The sequence below is a fragment of the Urocitellus parryii genome, chromosome 6 (genome assembly GCF_045843805.1).
Source record: "Urocitellus parryii isolate mUroPar1 chromosome 6, mUroPar1.hap1, whole genome shotgun sequence".
NCBI lineage: Eukaryota > Metazoa > Chordata > Mammalia > Rodentia > Sciuridae > Urocitellus > Urocitellus parryii.
In genome coordinates this window covers 144286101-144305591 of record NC_135536.1, presented here as the reverse complement: position 1 = coordinate 144305591, position 19491 = coordinate 144286101, and positions in this window count along the sequence as shown.

Below are 19491 nucleotides of genomic sequence, written 5' to 3'. Positions count from 1 at the left end.
GTGCAAGAAATTAAAATTAAAATCTAACCTATATATTCCATGCTTGTAGCATTGCTTGAGGTGGGGGTGGACAATTTCACTGAAGGTATTAGTTCCCTGGAGCAGAACAATGATGATTTCCTCCCAAGCCACATTATGCTAGACTGATGTGTGGGATTCTTCACAGAAGTAGAGACAAGGATCATTATAAAACCTGTGCTCTTAGGTATTTTGTTAGATGGCAAAATATGACCTAATGGAATTGGGAATTCAAGAAATTGTTTTTCTGCAGACCTGTGCCAAGCTGTCTTTCTAACATTTACCAAGGGGTATTTAACAAATGCAGATTGTTGTAGGCATTTTTATCTATCTGATAAGTCTTCCACAGCACTCCTTGGTAACAAGGCTGTATATTTCTGGCAAGTCTAGGTCTTCCCCAAATCCAGAATGGAAATCAGTAACATATTGTTTTAATTCCATTTCTCTAACTCCAGATTGCTCGGGAATGGATCTGTGCTGCAGTGCTGCCCAAGGGGTAGTTAGAGTAATCATATGGGGGAGACAATGGACTAAGGAAGGGACCCTTTCTTCCAGTTGGGGACATGTTTTGTCAAGATATGGGATGCAGCAACTGAAGTACAATTATGAGGATAAAAGGACAAAACCAACTCACTGAAGATGGCAGTGATGCTCTCATCAACTATCTTTGCCTTTGGACATCTTATTGTAGCTCAACTTGGAATTCCCCTTCAATTTAATTCTGAAATTCAGAAAGTGGCTTCAGAAGCATATTTTAAAATTTATGGTTATTCTGAAGTTAGGTGATATGGAGTAATTTTTCTTAGTTTATTTGGTTGAAGGACAAATTGCAGGAGCTGAGACCTAAGTGATTCCTAAGCTTAGGAGAATCTTCAATGTATATGGCTTTTAGAATTTTGCATGAGTGCTCAAAATTTTAGGTAGGTACTCAGACCTCCTAGATCACAAATTAAAAAGTTGGATATAGTACAAGGTTCTTGAGAATTTTCTCAGAACCTTTACATTTAACTTTTATAGAGAGATGGGAGATGGCCAAGACCCAGTCTTGTTTTGTTCCCATTCATAAAGGTAGAAGTGGAGTCTCATGCTCTAAATTCCCTCAGATGGGCACAGGGAGGAGAAGAGTCCTAGTCGTCTATTTCTGTAGCCTCTCCTGTTTTCAGCTTACTATGTGGGAAGTCACTGGGGGCTCCAAGGTGTCACTTACATGGTGCTAAGTTAACTTAGGGATAATCAGACCAATGTTCAGACTCTAAATCTAGTTTTCTGATGAGCACAGCCTGAACCAGGATATAAAAAAGATAGAAATATATTGCCCATGCATTGTGTATTTAATGTATAGAATAAGGTATACTTATTTCAAAGATGTTCTACTACGGTGATAAACTAGTAATGGTCAATATACCCATCTTTTTATTATTTTTCAATGATTTCTGGTAAAACTTGGAAATTAGGAAAGTATGTCTTCCCGCCAGGGTTCAGACACAATTTAAGAAAGAGTTTGGGTTAATTCATCACATTCTTGGGTTTTCTTGACTTAAATTCATAGTGTGAGGATTATTCACACTATGATGTGAAAATATCATTATAGGTGCTTCTTTGTTATTATCATTTTACTTGGGAATCCTTGATCTGAGTAACAGATCAAACACACATGGTCGTGGACCTTCTTCTTAGCTGGGTAGGAACCTGGCTCTGCATGTGATGATGGCACCTGACCATCCCCCCATTCTCTTACTCCCTCTTCTACCCAAGTCCTTTTCTGAGTTCACTATTAATTGCAGTTACATCATTCATCTCTTTTACTGCCCAGAGTGTTCTGCGCTTCCCACACATACAGCACCCCATGTGTATCTAAGAATGAAGGACCTTGACATCCCACAAGCTTTGGCTGCAGTTAAGTTAGAGATGAAAACTTCTCTTTTCCCTTGCCTCTTGTTACTCTGCTTCTGCATTTGCATTTGCTGAGTGACAGTAGCTGTTCTTGGACTTGGGCCTGATCTTGCCATCCTGGTTTTGAACCATGCTCTCTTTTAGACCAAGGCTGGCAGTCACCTTCTGGCTTTTCCTCTTCCTGCTACTCCAGAACTTGGTTACTTTTCAGGAGGGTCCAATACATACACTCCTAGTTTTTATTCATAATTAACAAGATTTCCTTCTTGGATGACCATGTTCTTTGTGGTCATTCATACCCTCCATTCCTCTTTCTTTCTCTCTTTTATCTAGCTTGTAAACTACTCTCTGTTCACTTCTTAATAATAATTATCTTTACACTGCTTTACCATGTAAAACAATATTATATGTTGTGTGTGTGTGTGGTTGTGTGTGTGTGTGTGTGTGGTTGTATGTGTGTAGTTGTTTGTGTGTGTGAGATAGATAGATAGATAGATAGAGATAGAGATAGAGACAGACAGACAGCCTAAATTAATATGAAGGATAGGAACTGATAGGTCATTCATTTAAAATTAGAATTAAAATTTAAATTAAATGTGAGCCAGATTTTTATTTTGACATTTTTCTTTTTCTGCTATCTATACAGACTCTTCAAATCTGGATGCCACAGTTTCCTTTCAATGAATGTTTATTTATAATGATTGATAGAGATGAGGCATATAAATATGTTTTGGCAAATTCATTTTACCCTATAGAACTAACAAATAGTATTGAAATGTTTAATTCTGGAGAGATTAAAATCTAATTAGAAGACTTTAAAAATCTTCAGATAAGAGAAAAATAGTTATTTTGGGCCTAGATACTTTAGGTGGGAGGAAATAAAATGTAAATTGGGAGAAAGATAAGAACTATGTAAACATGAGAAAACTATGGTTAGGTTTAAGAGAGATTGAAGAGAATATTAATGTACTTGAGTAGTGTATTAAATAAGTTTTCATTGATAGATACATTTTGTAGTTAACCAGTTTAAAATATCAAGATAAATTATTCTTTGATACTAACATTTTGTTTCTTTTCTAGTCCCTCCTAACTTTTCTTTTGCCGAGACCCCAAATTTCCCCTTCATTTATTAATAGTGCTTTGACTTCCTAAAAGTGTATTTTGCATATGATAGTAGAGATATAACTATATTTTGATAGTCAAGATACTAATATAAATACCATTTCAACACAAATTTTTCTAAGCTAATGTTTGACTTTAAAAATGTTCAGCTACACATTCCACAATAAAGGAAAAGGACTGTGTGTATTGAAGTAGGTTATAAGGACACTTAACTTACTTGCATCCTAATCTCTAATTCAAACAATTAAAAAATTGTTTTCTATCCATCCAAGCATCTCGTGCAGGTCTTTGTAATTCTTTTTATTTGTTTCTGCTCTGTCATTTTTACTATGTTAACTTTTATTTCCATGTTTATTGCCCAGTAGTTGCAGGAAAGTTGCTGTGGGTCCAGGTATTATGTGTGTATTTCAGAAAGAACAGAACAAAGATGATTCGTCAAGCTCCACTTAGGAGAATTCTCATATATCTCATTGAGCAGATCTCGGTTCTGTGGCTACTGATAGACCTATCACTGGCCAAAGGAAAAGAAATTATCCATGTTTACTCTAGAAAGTTATAGCAGGCATTGAAAAAGAGACCTACCCTCCTTGAGATCAAGAAAGTTTCAGAGTTATTTGACCCAATCCGTTGTCTTTCTTTTGGGTTTCGATTTATTGACTATTTTGCAAAAACTCAGATAAAAAAGTTTGGATGGTGCAAAGAAGTTGAGACAATATCACACTTACTTCTGATGCCAAATACAAGTTTGAAAAGGGCTCCCTGAGACTCCTTTCAGGTTTGACTGTTCCATAGAAAGACTCAGCACTGACACTGTTGTACACTATTTATGATAAGAACTTTTAGTTTTCTCTAAGTGAAAGGGATTTCCTTCCCTACTTGGTTAACTAGTTTTTACTAATAGTTATATGTTTTCATCAGTTTTTCATTACTGTGATGAAAATACCCAACAAGAACAACTTAAAGGAGGAAAAGTTTATTTGAGACTCATAGTTTCAGAGGTCTCAGTCTATAGATAGTAGAGTCCATTTCTCTGAGCCCAATGTGAGAGAGCACACCATAGGGGAAGTGTCTAGCAGAGTACAGTTGTTCAGCTCAGGTGGGGTCATGAAGGAAGTGGTGACAGAAGATGTACCCTTCCAGGGAAGGCCCTACTGACCCATGTCCTCTAGCTACACCCCACCTGCCTACAGTTAACACCCACTCAGTCTGTTCAAAATAGGATTACACTAATTAGGTTTCAACTCTCATAATCCATTCATTCCACCTCCGAAAATTCCTGCATTATACACAGGAACTTTGGGAATACACTTCATATCCAACATGTAACAGTATACAACAATTAAAATAGGCAAGATTCAAACATTTGAAATCAATGACAAGAACACCTACTGTTATGGTTACTATTCATTGTTGTGTTGGAGGTTCTAGAAGATGCAATTAACTAGTAGGAAAATCAGGTATTATACTATGTATACAACCAGAGATATGAAAATTGTGCTCTATATATGTAATAAGAATTGTAATGCATTCTGCTGTCATATATAAATAAAAATAAATAAAAGAAAAAATCAGGTATTAATACTAGAAAGGAAGGATTAGCTTTATTGGTAAAAGTAGAACTTTTCTATTTTAAATCTAGAGAAACTATTAGTATTAATAAGAAAGTTCAGCAAGTTTGTTAGCTATAAGCTTATCACAAAATGAACATAAACAGAATATAACCCCTAAAAGTATCTTATATATCCAGAATAATGAATGAGTTACTTAGTACTAAATCTGAAAAAAAAGAAATTTCTAAATTAAAAGAAATTATTTTTGAATTGGGAAGTTTTACCAGTGTAAATAAATGAATCATATATTCAATTGGATTCATAAAGTAAATGAAATGTCAGCTATAATCTCCAAAGGATTTCTGTGTTGTACTGGACAAGTTAATTCTGAAATATTAGAATAATTAAGCCAACAATGGAGATCCCAGGAGAAGAGCCAGGTACATATTCAAACTTGAAATATGACAGACTCATTGCAAATGAGTGAAGAAATGATGCACTGTCATGTGTACTATTGAAACCTCTGGATAGTCACATGGGAAAAGTAACTAGACATGACAGAAATTTTAGATGGGTTACAGATACAACTCAGAAAAACAAAACTCCCCACCATTTCTAAAGTATAAGATAATCTGTTGATAATCTTTGCACAAAAACATTTTCTTAAGATAAAAAAATTAAAATTGGAATAAAATTTGCTCACCAAAATTATAAAGCCCACTATTGCAAAATCACCAATAAGCATCATGTTGGAAAAATCTATATGTAAGCCAGGCACAGTGGCGCTCGCCTGTAATACCATCAACTTGAAAGATTGAGGCAGGAAAATCAGGAGTTAAAAGCCAGCCTCAGCAACTCAGTAAGCCCTTAAGTAACTCAGCAAGACCCTGTCTCAAATTTTCAAAACAAAAAATAAATAAAGGACTGGGAATAAGGCTCTGTGGTTAAGTGCCCCTGGGTTTAATCCTGGTAATCCCATTCCCCCCCCCAAAAAAAAAATAAAGAAAAATCTATATGTAACACAGATCACAAATAAACAACTAATTGTAAAGTTGTATGTAAACAACTTAGTATTAAACAAGAATAAAAGCAATAGCAGATAAGCAAAAGAATATGGACAGGTTGTTCCCTGAAGTAGATATCTGAATTGCTATTGTTAATATGATACAATGTTCAAACTCAGTAGAAAACAGGGACTTGAAAAGTAAGTATGATTTAGAGGAACACCTGCCCATGGTAGGATGCCTGCAGAACAGGGCTTGTACTTGTAGAAAATTATGTTACCAGAATGTCACTCATAATAGGTGGAATAACACAGCATCAAAAAAAAGAATGTGCATATATGCAACAACATTCATGTCTTAAAAAAGCAAAATAATACATTAACATCTTATATACAATATAATCTAGTGTTGACTAGAAGTACCAAGCAATTGAATGCAACATGCTATATGGTAAATTTGTCTCTATTAATGTACATAATTAATATTGTGTGTAAGTTCAGACATATTGTAGTATGAAGAAATGCCAGGTCATAGTACATACCACAGTACGTGGAGGGAGAAAAGTAAGACTGGAAAGAGGGTAAACACTGTGCTGTGGTTTGACTTTGATGTCAGTAATAATTATAAGGAGCCAGTAGCTCAGCCCCTGTAGTGCTGTGCCTGTTGTTCTAGGGTCACCAATCTCAGAGGGAGAGGGGATGAATGGGTAGTCTTAAATTTTTTTCTGGAATCTTCATAATCTTTACTTTTCATCTTTATTGTTATCCCTAACGAGGGGTTCCAGAATAACTTCTGAGAGATCATTCATAAATTAAAACACTTGAATATGTGGATAAATAGTTACCTTCCACTGAGGTCCAATGGAGAGGGGGAGGGTTGAAGAGAGGAATTAGTGGGTTGGAGAGAATTTCTGGCACAGATTAACTCGAACACTACTGGAATGTTATTAGAAGAACAAAATTCCTGATAGGATGATAGGATGGTCGATAGGATGGACATCTCCTCTTAACACATTTTTCTGTATCAACAATACATAATAATAAATATGGCCAGACCATAGGATTTAGTTTCTGAGAGTATTAAATATTTACCTCTGGGAATGAAAGCAGGGGAAGCTGATGGTGGAGATCAGGATTGCAGACACTTCTGAGAAGGATCCAAAAGTAAGTTTTTAGACTGTGGACCATACTTCATCACTTACTGCTTTGGTACCACAGTGCTCTGTGACTGAGGTACAAAAGAAGTCAGGGCAATGCATAAAGAAATGGGTAATGTAGTCCTCTAATGTATGACCTTATATGAAGGGAAAAACAAAAACAAAAACCAAGATTTTGCCTGAGGGCTGTAGTTGGAATCTGAGGAGAGGACTCATGCACAATCTTCTTCCCTGGAGTTCCACTTTTGGGCCTCCTCAGTGAAACACGGGAAAAGATGGAAGTCAAGCAGGAAGCTTGTTCCGGTCAGGGTTCTTCAGGGAGGCAGAGCCCATAGTAGGTGTGTGAATCGTGTTTACCAGGGGGATTGGCTCACCTGATTATGGAGGCTAAGAAGTCCCATGATGTGCATCCTCTAGGATGTCCACCACAGGCAGGAAAGCCAGTAGCATAGCTTGGTCCAAATCTGAAGCCCTTAGGATCAAGGAAGCTGGTGTGTAATTCTCAGTTCAAGGTTGAAAGTTCCAAAGCCCAGGGTTCTACTGGGGTGAGTCCTACAGTCTGGAGAAAGAAGAAAACAGGTGTCCTGGTCTCAGAAGTGATAGCTTATTTATTTTTCTTTCCCATTTACCTTTGCTCCATCTCTTTGTTCCTCCTGGGCCCTTAGCTGAGTACATTGTGCCTTCCACATTGAGGGGGAGCCTCCTGGCCTTACCTGGGACAGCCCAATCCCTCTAATCTGAAGTAAGACTCCCTGAGTTTCCCTCTTAGCAGAAGAGGGATGGACTTGGTACCTATGGAGGTCCCAAGAATCAATAAGTTTTACCCCTCATTAGGATTGCCTTATTCTGTCAAAGTGACTCACCAAACCAACCATTACAGGACTTAAAAAGAGCCAAATTTTCTGAGTTAGGGAATGATGAAAAGCAAATGTAGGTAATCATTTATTTGTTTATTTATTTTGGAGAAAGGGTTATGAAATGTGTACAGAAAAAGCCTATTTCCAGCTGGCTGACGGCCTAGGAAGAAAACAATCTGACAATGTTATTTGGGAATTGTAGAGCAAATGGTTTCTAGAAAGACCCACTGAACATTTGCAGGAAAAGAAGCATGTAGAAAGCAAACCAAATCTGTAAATGGAGTGGAGCGATATAGACCTTTCCTTCTTGGGATGGCTTTCTATGCAGCGAAGCCCAAGTCCTCACCTTTCCCGCTCAGACCTGATTCCATTTTCTCATCGTGACCTCTTCGGAGAACAAAATCAATAATGTGTCTGTCTCAAAACGTCTGGTGTGATATTTTTTTAAGGATTATCGTGACTTTTATAAAAACAGCAATAAATGTCCAGATAAATGAGCAGTTCTAAATAATATAGAACTTTCTTAAACTGGTTGAAGACAACCGGCAAATTGGTCATTTACCTCCACAGATCAGATAGGTCATGACTAATGTCACCGCTAAGATCTGGTTTGCTAAGAACACGTTTAGCAAGCCAGCCAATTAGCTGTGATATTTAATTTAAATAAGAATTTGCACATGCCCCATTTCTTCTCTTTGTAAGTTCAGGATAATGTTAGCATTGTGGTTCATTTTATGATTCCTAAATTTCTTGTGGGAGCTTTCTTGTGGCTCTGCAAAGCAAACAGGTCCGGAATAAAGGCAAACTGAGGCAAGTGGTGGTAATTCTAAAGAAATGGGAGAGAAACAGAGAGGAGGGAGGGCGAATGCTGGTTCTGATGTTTATATTTGAACTCCTGGACTCAAATATTCTTGAAACCAATTTAGCCCTTGGAATTTTAATTATATAAATGAATCCAAATTATTGAGTTATGGTTTACATTGTAGTATAAAACAAGCAGATGTTAAGTATACAGGTTGATAACATTTTGGCAAATGTATACACTCCTGTAACCTACCACCTGTTTCCAGACACAAAATACTTCTCTCACCCTATAAAGTTCCTCCACTGCCCTTTTAGAATAATTCCCCTGCTCCACCCCTGAAGCAACTCATGTTCTGACTTCTCTCTCCATCAATTAGTTCTGACTGTTCTTGCACTGCATATAATAGAATTGTCAAATGTGTACTTTTATGTTTATTTCCCTACTCAATGTGTTTTTGAAGTTCATACAGGTTGTTGCATGTAGCAGAAATTCTTTTTTATTGTTACGTTTTGATTTAATATATGAATATGCTACACTTTTTTATCCATTGGGTTATTTCTGAGTTTTGGCTATTATCAACAAGGTTGATATGAACATGTTAACATCCTTGTACAAGTTCCTTGTGGACATACATTGTAAGGAAGTTCAGCACTTGTAGTACAATTAGAGTATCATGGGGTGAGTCATATTTAGATTTATTAGAAATTGCAAATTCCAAGTAGGTTTAACCTTTTTACACTCCCACTACCAATACACGCTTGCTAACATTTGGTATTTTGGGTTGTTTTAATTTTAAGCTTTCTGATTATGAAAGTCCTTTGTTCATTTAAAATTCTTCATTGTTTGTGTCTTTGTATCAGTTTTTTAGGAATTCTGACATATGTTGGATAAGGGACCTTTGTCTGACACATGAGTTGCAAACATTTTATTCCGGGGTATGAACTTTTCTTCATGGCATTTTTTTTTTTGTTGTTATTTGGAAGTTTTCATGAACTCCAATAGCAGTAGATATTTTTGGTACCTGGTCTTAGGCCCCCTTTCTTGATAGTTCAACTCTTCCTTAGATAATTTGAATATTGGTTGCTAACAGGTTATGGTCACAGCCTTCAGAGGAGAATCAGCCTCAGTCAGAGGGAGTCATCTCATCCAGAAATAGCTGGGAGGCCATCCTCTTTTTTAGAATGACTGAGACAAATGGGTGGCTGATGTGAGGATATAAAGGGCATGTCCCCTGAACTCCACATGGGACAACCCTGAGGTGGCAGTTGTGTCTCAGAGACTAGACTCCAGATGACTTCACTTTTCTGCAGAGCTTTTTCTTTTTCCTCTCTGCTCTCCTTACATCCATACAGATGTCTCACTCAATAAATGTCTCATACTAGAGACACCATTGCAGGCTGTGCCTCCAGAGAATTCCATCTAAAGCACCAGTTTATCTCTCCCCCTTTTTTAATGCCTAGTTTCTTTTCTGTATTCAAAGCAACCCCTGCCTTCTCTGTGTCCTAAAGATATTCTTTATTTGTCTTCAGGGACTTCGTAGTTTTAGCATTTACATTTAGGCCTATGAAATATTTCAAATGAGTTTTTGAGCATGTAAGATGTAAGAAAAGGGTCAAGTTTTATTTTTCCCCCATAAAAGTATCCAGATGTTCCAGCACCTTTTTCTTTTCTAAATTAATTATATTAGCATCATTATAAAAAAGTTTAATTGACAGTCTACTTGTACAATATTTATTTTTATTTTAATCAGTGTGACAAGGTGTTCTATTTCTTGGAACTAAATGATCCTGGCTTACTCAGAGTGTGCCCCCACCCTCACCGACTTTCTCTCACTTCCTGTTTCTGGCTCTATTTTTTTCAGTTTGGCTATGTTATCTACTATTGACAGATTGAGCAAGTGAAGTATAGAACATCAAGTTAAATATTAATGTCAGCGGTTGACCCACACCTGACACCAGGCCCAGGCCTAGGCCTGCCCCTGCCCTCAGCCCCCAGCTCAGGCCCAGGTCTTGTCCAGGACTGCCCCTGCCAACCCACCCTGGAGCCCAGGCCTAGCCCACCTCCATATTGGGGCATTGTAGCCATCATAACCCTCCCCACATATTAGCCTCCACCTTGGAACAATAGACAGGGCCTGGAAGCAGCTGTATCTCTCAACAGACAGCCCAAAGCCATTTTAAGGCCTACCCTTTAGCCTCATCTCTGAAAGTGGTAGCATCCATCTTGGGAAACCCCCACTGCTATCTTGAGTTACCTCCACTATTGCTGCCAACACCTTTAGTTGTAGTAGCATCCATCTTGGGACACTGACTTGGGACTACAAGCCCAACACCAAGGTGAGGTACAGGTAATCTTCAGGGACACTAGAAGATTCTAGGTTAGAAACTGTGATATTTCATATCTTCACAGCAAGAAAGAAAGACACAGACAAAATGAAAAAACAAGGGAAGAAAGTGCCCCCCAAAACCAAGGTACTGCAATAATAGAAGCCATTGACAGAGCAGTTGATGAAATGTCAGAGAAGGAGTTCAAAATGTACATAATTAAAACGATCTGCAAAATTGAATAATAACATAAGAGAGCACATACAGGAAAAAAATGATCACTCCAACAAAGAGATAAGGAGCAAACACAGGCATCCATTGACCACACCAACATAGAGATAAGGGAGCAAATACTGGCAACCATAGATGACAAAAAATCAGAAATACTTGAAATGAAGGAAACAATGAACCAAATAAAAAATCAATAGCATCACCAACAGACTAGATCACTTGGAAGACAGAATATCAGATAATGAAGATAAAATATACAATCTTGACTGACAGACTGGATTAAAAAAAAAAAAAAGACCCAACCTTATGCTGTCTTCAAGAGACTCATCTCACAGGAAAAGGCATCCACAGGCTGAAGGTGAAAGGGTGGGAAAAAACTGTACCACCCACATGGACCATGTAAACAAGCAGGGGTTTTCATCCTCATATCAGATAAAGTGGACTTCAAACCAAAGCTAGTGGAAAGGGATAAAGAAAGACATTTCATACTGCTTAAGGGATGTAAGGCATGTATACATCAACAAGACATAACAATTATAAATATCTATGCCTCAAACAGTGGGGCATCTATCTATATCAAACAAACCCTTCTCAACTATAAGAATCAAATAGACCACAACACAATAACACTGGGTGACTTTAACACACCTCTCTAACCACTGGATAGATCTTCCAAACAAACACTAAAGAAAAAATACAGAACTCAATAAAAGAATCAATAATTTAGACTTAACAGACATATATAGAATATTCCATCCATCAATGAGCAAATATACTTTCTTCTAAGCAGCATGAACCCGTCTCCAAAACAGACCATATTATGCCACAAAGCAAGTCTTTTAGCAAATAAAAAAAATTCTCTTTGACTATAATGGAATGAAATTAAAAATCAATGATAAAAAAATGAAGCTACTCCAACATGTGGAGACTAAATTATACAGTACTGAATGACTCATGGATAACAGAAAACATTAGGGAGGAGATAAGATAATTCTTAGAGGTAAATGAGAACTCTCCTTCAACTTATCAAAATCTCTGGCACACTATGAAGGCAGTGCTAAGAGGAAAGCTCATTATATTAAGTTCATTCATTAAATAAATAAAAAGTCAACAAATAAACAACCCGACATTACATCTCAAAGCCCTAGAAAAACAAACCAACACCAAAAGTAGATGATAGGAAATAATTAAAATCAGAGCAGAAATCAATAAAATTGAAACAAAAGAAACAATTCAAAAAGTTGACAAAACGAAAAGCTAGTTTTAAGAAAAAAAGAATAAAATTGAAAAAACCTTTAGCCGCCCTAATAAAAAGGAGAGAGAAAACTCAAATTACTAAAATTTGTGATAAAAAAGGAAATATCACAACAGACACTATTGAAATACAGAAGACAATTAGAAACTATTTTGAAAATTTGTACTCCAGTAAAATAGAAAACCTCAAAGATACTGACAAATTTCTAGAGGCATATGATCAATCCAAACTGAGTCAAGAGGACACCCACAATTAAAACAGATCAATTTCAAGCAAGGAAATAGAAGATACCATCAAAAACCTACCAACCAAGAAAAGCCCGGGACCAGACAGATTACAGCTAAGTTCTACAAGACCTACAAAGAAGAATTAATACCAATACTCCTCAAAATATTTTATGAAATAGAAAAGGAGAGAACCCATTTAAACTCAGATAAAGCTAGTATCATCATAATACCAAAACCAGGTAGAGACACATCAAAGAAAGAAAATTTCACACCAATATCCCTGATAAACATAGATGCAAAAATTCTCAATAAAATTCTGGCAAATCACCTGCAAAAACATATAAAAAAATAGTACACCATGATCAAGTAGGGTTTATTCCAAGGATACAAGGTTGGTTTGCCATACAGAAATCAATAAATGTAATTCATCACATCAATAGACTTAAAGAATCATATGATTGTGTCAATTGATGCAGAGAAACCATCTGACAAAATACAGCACTCTTGTATGTTTAAAAAATTAGAAAAACTACAGATAGTAGGAACATTCCTCAACATTGTAAAAGTTATCTATGCTAAAACCAAAATGGAAAAAAAAAAATGAAAGCATTCTCTCTAAAAACTAGAACAAGACAGGGAGGCTTTCTTTTACCACTACAACCTTCTTTTACAGACAACTACTACACAACATAGTCTTTGAAATTCTAGTCAGAGCAATTAGATTTAAAAAATTAAAGAAATATTAACGGGAAAAAAAGAACTCAAACTATCATTATATGCTGTTGCCTTAAATCTATAGAGGATCCAAAAACCACCACCAGAAAACATCTAGAATTAATAAATGAATTCAACAAAGTAACAGAATATAAAATCAATACCCATAAATCAAAGGTATTTCTATACATCAGTGATGAATCCTGTGAAATAGAAATTAGAAAAACTACCCATTCATATTAGCCTCAAACAAAACAAACCAAAATAAAACAAACCACCAAAACAACAACAACAACAACAACAACAACAACAACAACAAAAACATGGGAATCAGTTTAACAAAAGAGGTGAAAGACCTCTACAATTAAAACTACAGAACACTAAAGAAACAAATTGAAGATGACTTTAGAAGATGGAAAGATCTCCATGATCTTGGATGGGCAAAATTAATATTGTCAAAGCACTATACAGATTCAATGTGGTTCCAATTAAAATCCTAATATCATTCCTTATAGAAATAGCAAAAGCAATCATAAAATTCATTTGGAAAAATAAGAGATCCAGAATAGCCCAAGCAATCCTTAGCAAGAAGAGTGAAACAGGAAGTATCACAAAACCAGGTCTTAAACTATACTACAGAACTATAGTAACAAAAATGGTATGATACTGGCACCAAAATAGACATGTAGACCATGGGTACAGAATAGAAGACACAGAGACAACCAACATAATTACAGTTATCTCACACTAGACAAAGGTGTCAAAAACATACATTGGAGTGCCGCAGCCTGGCTGGCTGGGCAAACTAACCCGGGGGTGACGAGGAACTTGTGTAGATTGATACAGCAGGAGTGGGAGCCATTTATTGTAGGACAGGAGGGGTATATATACATTACTGAATACACAGCTTATCTTAATTAACATAAACTAGATACAGCAGTCAACCAATAAGGAATCTCCACACTTAATGGCTCACTGGTGTTACTTCACAAACCACTCCTTCTGGCAAAATGCCAGGCGCCATCTTGACTTGTTTACAGACCCTAACATCTGCCCCTTTTGTTTAATTTAAATAACAAGTATGTGGCTTAGGGACTGTGCCTGTTTTAGGTTGTCCAATACTACATATGGTCCTTACCCATCATTGGATGGTCTGACCTCAAATTGTCAGCCTCCTGTCTTAGGTTGGTACCATTGTAATTGGATGTTACTGGCCCAACACAGTCAGCCACACTTGTGGATAATGACCATAGTAGTTTTTACACAAACACCATAAATAATCTGCTACAAGCAGAAGGGGAGTATACAAAATGCCACGATACTAAGCCAATTGATGGCTCCAAGTAAGAAGCCTTTGGAAAAATTATACCAGCAATGACACCCTTAGCAAAGATACCGAGTTACAATTTGTTGTAGATTACAGTTTGTTGTCTCAGTCCAGGTAAAGCAGTGTCTCAATAGATTAACACAGAGTCCAGGTAAATCACAGTCCAGGTAAGTTCTGCAGGCAGCTAGCTTGATCTGAAGTCTCCTCTGGTTCTCAGCAACACTGGAAATTCTTCCACCTTTGTCTTCACTGGCACTGGGACAAAGGCAGGAACTCCGGAAGGCTAAAGAAATTCCTGTAGTATTCCAGCAGGCACTAAGAAAACAACCTTCTGAATAATTTAGTACATTATCTCAAGGTTTTTTTACATTTGAAACAGGCCTTAATGGTGGTCATTACTCATTAGCCTCCAGATGTGGGAGAACCATTATCACAGATGTAAGGATCTTTTTGGTCTGTAGAAATCACTTTAGCTAGTCTCTCTGGAATCCAAATCAGCTGCTGTTCTCCCCTTGGAAACACACAAATAGAACCCGACTCCAGACAATCTCTGGGTCAGGACCTTTAATGATCCTCCGCCTGGCTGCAGCGTCCTCGGGCAGCCCCAGACAGGGAGTGTCCCGGACTCCTGGGGAGTGTCCCAGACTCAAATTGCCACCAGGCACAGGGAACAAAAGCTTTAGAGACTGTGCCTCCGGGTCAGGTCTGGATCTGGGCTCCCAATCCCTGGGCGGGAGGCGGGGAAGGGCCAAGGGTCGGCTGCCACCACTTGGAAAGTCCTTGCTGCACGGTGACTGGCTCGCGCACGTGGCAGCCGCCACGCCGATTCATGCACCCTCCAGTAACGAAAAGTATTTAGTAATAGCCTTTTGCTGCAACTTTTTTCCTGATAATTCTTCCTCCTCTGAACTTTCTTCTTCTTTCTGACTATAGTGTTCCTGGGCTTCCGTCAACACATGCCCTAACTGCACTTGGTTCCACTGGGGTGCCTCCTTCCCTTAGTAATTTACTTCTCACCCCTTCCATATTTTCATCACAAAGACAATAAATACACTGAGACAAAACAAGACATAAACATACTGTATCAATCCTCTTCATTTTCTCGAAATGGCCATTTTTCCTCTCACCCTATCTAGGGACAAGCAGATTTGCTCCCGTCCTATCTTTCTAGGGATGGGCAGCTTTTTCTGGTCACTTACCCCCCGAGAGTCCCAGGGCTCCCTGGGCGGGCCACCATCTGCCACAGCCCGGCTGGCTGGGCAAACTAACCCGGGGGTGACGAGGAACTTGTGTAGATTGATACAGCAGGAGTGGGAGCCATTTATTGTAGGACAGGAGGGGTATATATACATTACTGAATACACAGCTTATCTTAATTAACATAAACTAGATACAGCAGTCAACCAATAAGGAATCTCCACACTTAATGGCTCACTGGTGTTACTTCACAAACCACTCCTTCTGGCAAAATGCCAGGCACCATCTTGACTTGTTTACAGACCCTAACATTGGAGAAACGATAGCCTCTTCAACAAATGGTGCTAGAAAAACTGGAAATTCATATGCAGCAAATTGAAACTAACCCCCTATCTCTCACCCTGCACAAAACTCAACTCAAAATGGATCAAGGACCTGGGAATTAGACCACAGACCATGCGCCTAATAGAAGAAAAAGTAAGCCCAAATCTTCATCATATCAGATTAGACCCTGACTTCCTTAACAAGACACCTAAAGCACAAGAAATAAAAATCAAGAATCAATAAATGGGATGGATTAAAACTAAAAAGCTTCTTTTCAGCAAAAGAATTAATCCATGAGATGAAGACAGAACCTACATTTTGGGAGCAAATTTTTGCCACATGCATGTCAGATAGAGCACTAATCTCCAGGATATATAAAGAACTCAACAAATCTAACACCAAATCAATCAATCAATCAATCAATAAACAAACAACTGAATCAATAAATAGGCTAAGGAGCTGAAGAGACACTTTTCTCAAGAAGATATACAATCAATCAAAAAACACATGAAAAAATGTTCAACATCTCTAGTAATTAGAGAAATGAAAATGAAAATTACTATAAGATTTCATTTCATGTCAATCAGAATGGCAGTTATCAAGAATACAGACAACAATAAGTGTTGATGAGCTGTGGCAGAAAAGGCACACTCATACTTTGCTGGTGGGACCACAAATTGTTGCAACCACTCTGGAAAGCAGTATGGTGATTCCTTAGAAAATTTGAAATGGAACCACCATTTGACCCAGCTATTCTACTCCTGAATCTATACCCAAAGGACTTAAAATCAGCATACTATAGTAACACAGACACATCAATGTTTATAGCAGTTCAATTCACAATAGTTAAACTGTGGAACTAACCTAGATGCCCTTCTGTAGATGAATGGATAAAGAAACTGTGGTATGTATACACAATGGAATATTACTAAGCTTTAAAAGTGAATAAAATTATGGTATTTGCAGATAAATGGATGGAAATTGAGAATATCATGCTAAGCGAAGTAAGCCAATCCCCAAAAACCAAAGGCTGATAGTTCTCTCTGATAAGAGGATGCTGATCCATAATGGGGATGCAGGGCATGGGAAAAATGGAGGAACTGTGATTGGGCAAAGTGGAGGTCAGGAGAGAGTATGGGGGCAGGAAAGATGGTGGAATGAGATGGTCATCATTACTCTAGGTACATATGTGACTACACATATGGTGTGATGCTACATAGTGTACAACCGGAGAAATGAAAAGTTGTGCTGCAATTGTGTACAATGAATCAAAATGCTATCTGCTATCATATATACCTAATTAAAATAAATAATTTAATTACTTAAAATTTTAAAAAATTCATTTCACATATACAACAATCTGTTTTGAGTAAAATATGTCCTATGAAATATTTTAGACATGCTTATGCCAAAAAAGAAAACTGATGTGGTTCTGAATTTGGAATAAAAATGTGTTTTCTTTGGCAGTCCTACGCCCCACTGACTCATTGGATTTGAAAACTCTGCATCTAATCACTACTTCCTGTCCTGCCCTTTCATCTCTTGAGCCTTGCCCCATCTTACCTGGAAGGTGAGGCTTTCTCAACTCTGAAGCTCTTGATTTTCCTGCCGGGATGGCTGTAATGGACAATTCACACCCTTATCACACTCTTGGACTCTCCTGGTTGTCAGCTATTGAAGCAACTTGATTATTTGTTAAACAATGTTCCATCTCTGAGGTGCAAATTCAATGTTATTGACCTGTTGGAACAGAAAGAGAGGTGTTGTGACTTCCTGACTCTCATCAGCAGCAGGTCTAGGTCAATCAGTCCATATACTCACATTTGGAACTCCCTGACTAGGTCTAAAGCTGCTGCCTGTCACAACCAGACAGCATCATACTATCAGACTTTGGGAAAAATTTAATCTGTGATCTTGGCACCACAAGGGTCAATCTGTGAGCTGCTGGGAGCATACCTTTCCTAACTTGTGCTCAGGCATTACAACCACACAGTCATGGAGTAGAAGGACCAAGGCATCCCTCCTCAGGGACTATTAGGGATACATAGTTCAGCAGGCAGGCATGGAGAGAAGAATCATAAGCTCAAAGTCCATTTTGCAGTAATGCTTTGTTCTTTACTGGAAGTCAGGGATTTCAAAGGTGCAGATGTTGTCTTTTTCACAGAACATTGCCTGACTCTCTTACATGGGATGAACCAAATGTGGAGCTATAAAAGGTAACCAGCCAAAGGCTCATTATGAATTCTCTGTGATGGGGGCAGATTTCCTGCAAAGCTGATAAATCTGATGCCCTCCTTTATTGTGAGTCCCTGTGAGCACTGGGAATGCTCAGAGTTGCATCCTGTCCAGATGAGCAGGAAGCCAGTGTGCCATAAGGAACCATGTTCTGTAAGCATTTCTAGTAAACAGTCTAAAGCAACTAACTGCAGGAAAATGGATCTGGATTTCCAAGTCTCTAATAATTTGTGATTTCTTATTCTAAAAAAATTTCTAATTTTGCCATTGCAATTACTTTTTTCCTTTCTTTAAGAAGGTTTCTTAACATGTATTGAGTTTCTCCACCAAGCTCAAACCTTAATAACCCATCTCATTGCTGAGAGGTCAAAAATAGAAATGTTTGTGGATTGGGGATTCATGACTTTGAGACATAGTGAAACACATTCTCCACCCAATTCATAGCCTTCTGATGAGTTCCTGCTAATCCACCTGGGACAGCAGCTCCAAGGCTGGGAATCACTTAGAATTTGCTTCTATAATTGAATCTCTCTGAGTAAAACATTTCAAAATCATCTGTCCCTACCCTACTTTCCAAAAGCCATACTTATTATTTTCTTCCCAACACATTTAATAGTGCTCCACCGGAGACTTAGTTTACATAAATGTAAACCAAAATCACTTTGTTCCTATGAAACAAATCCAGAAGTAAGGCTTTGTGGACTAGCATTTTGTGTAAAACTATACAAAACAAACATCTTGATCTCTTCCCTTTAATGAACTATTGTATATACTAGCAACTTCTGACTATAAAGACGAGAACACCAATTATTGGTGCACAAAAATATGTAAAATTATGCTCTATTTTATGAATATTTAGTATAGCTTCTAATTTAAACCCTTAGGTAAAATCTAAATAAAATTTTTTTGAAGAAATAAATTTTTCTTATTTCAGAATACTTGACAGAGTCTCCAAATTATGTTCTTTTAAAAATACTATTTTGATATATCATAAATCTAATTCTGATATATTTCTATGCACAGAACCTCTTTGCAAGCTATTTACATAGTATTTTCTAAAAATGGTTGGTTTCCTATCACTAGAATTATGAAAACTATACTTATTATCTTGTTCTGGCTAGAACTGTTAGTCAATTATAGTTTAAGTTAGTTCAGTTTAGTAGCTCAGTTGTTTAAATTTTTCTAAACATTTCATTGTGATCTCATTTCTGTCTCACACAAATAATTCAAAGTATCTATAATTATTTAAAAT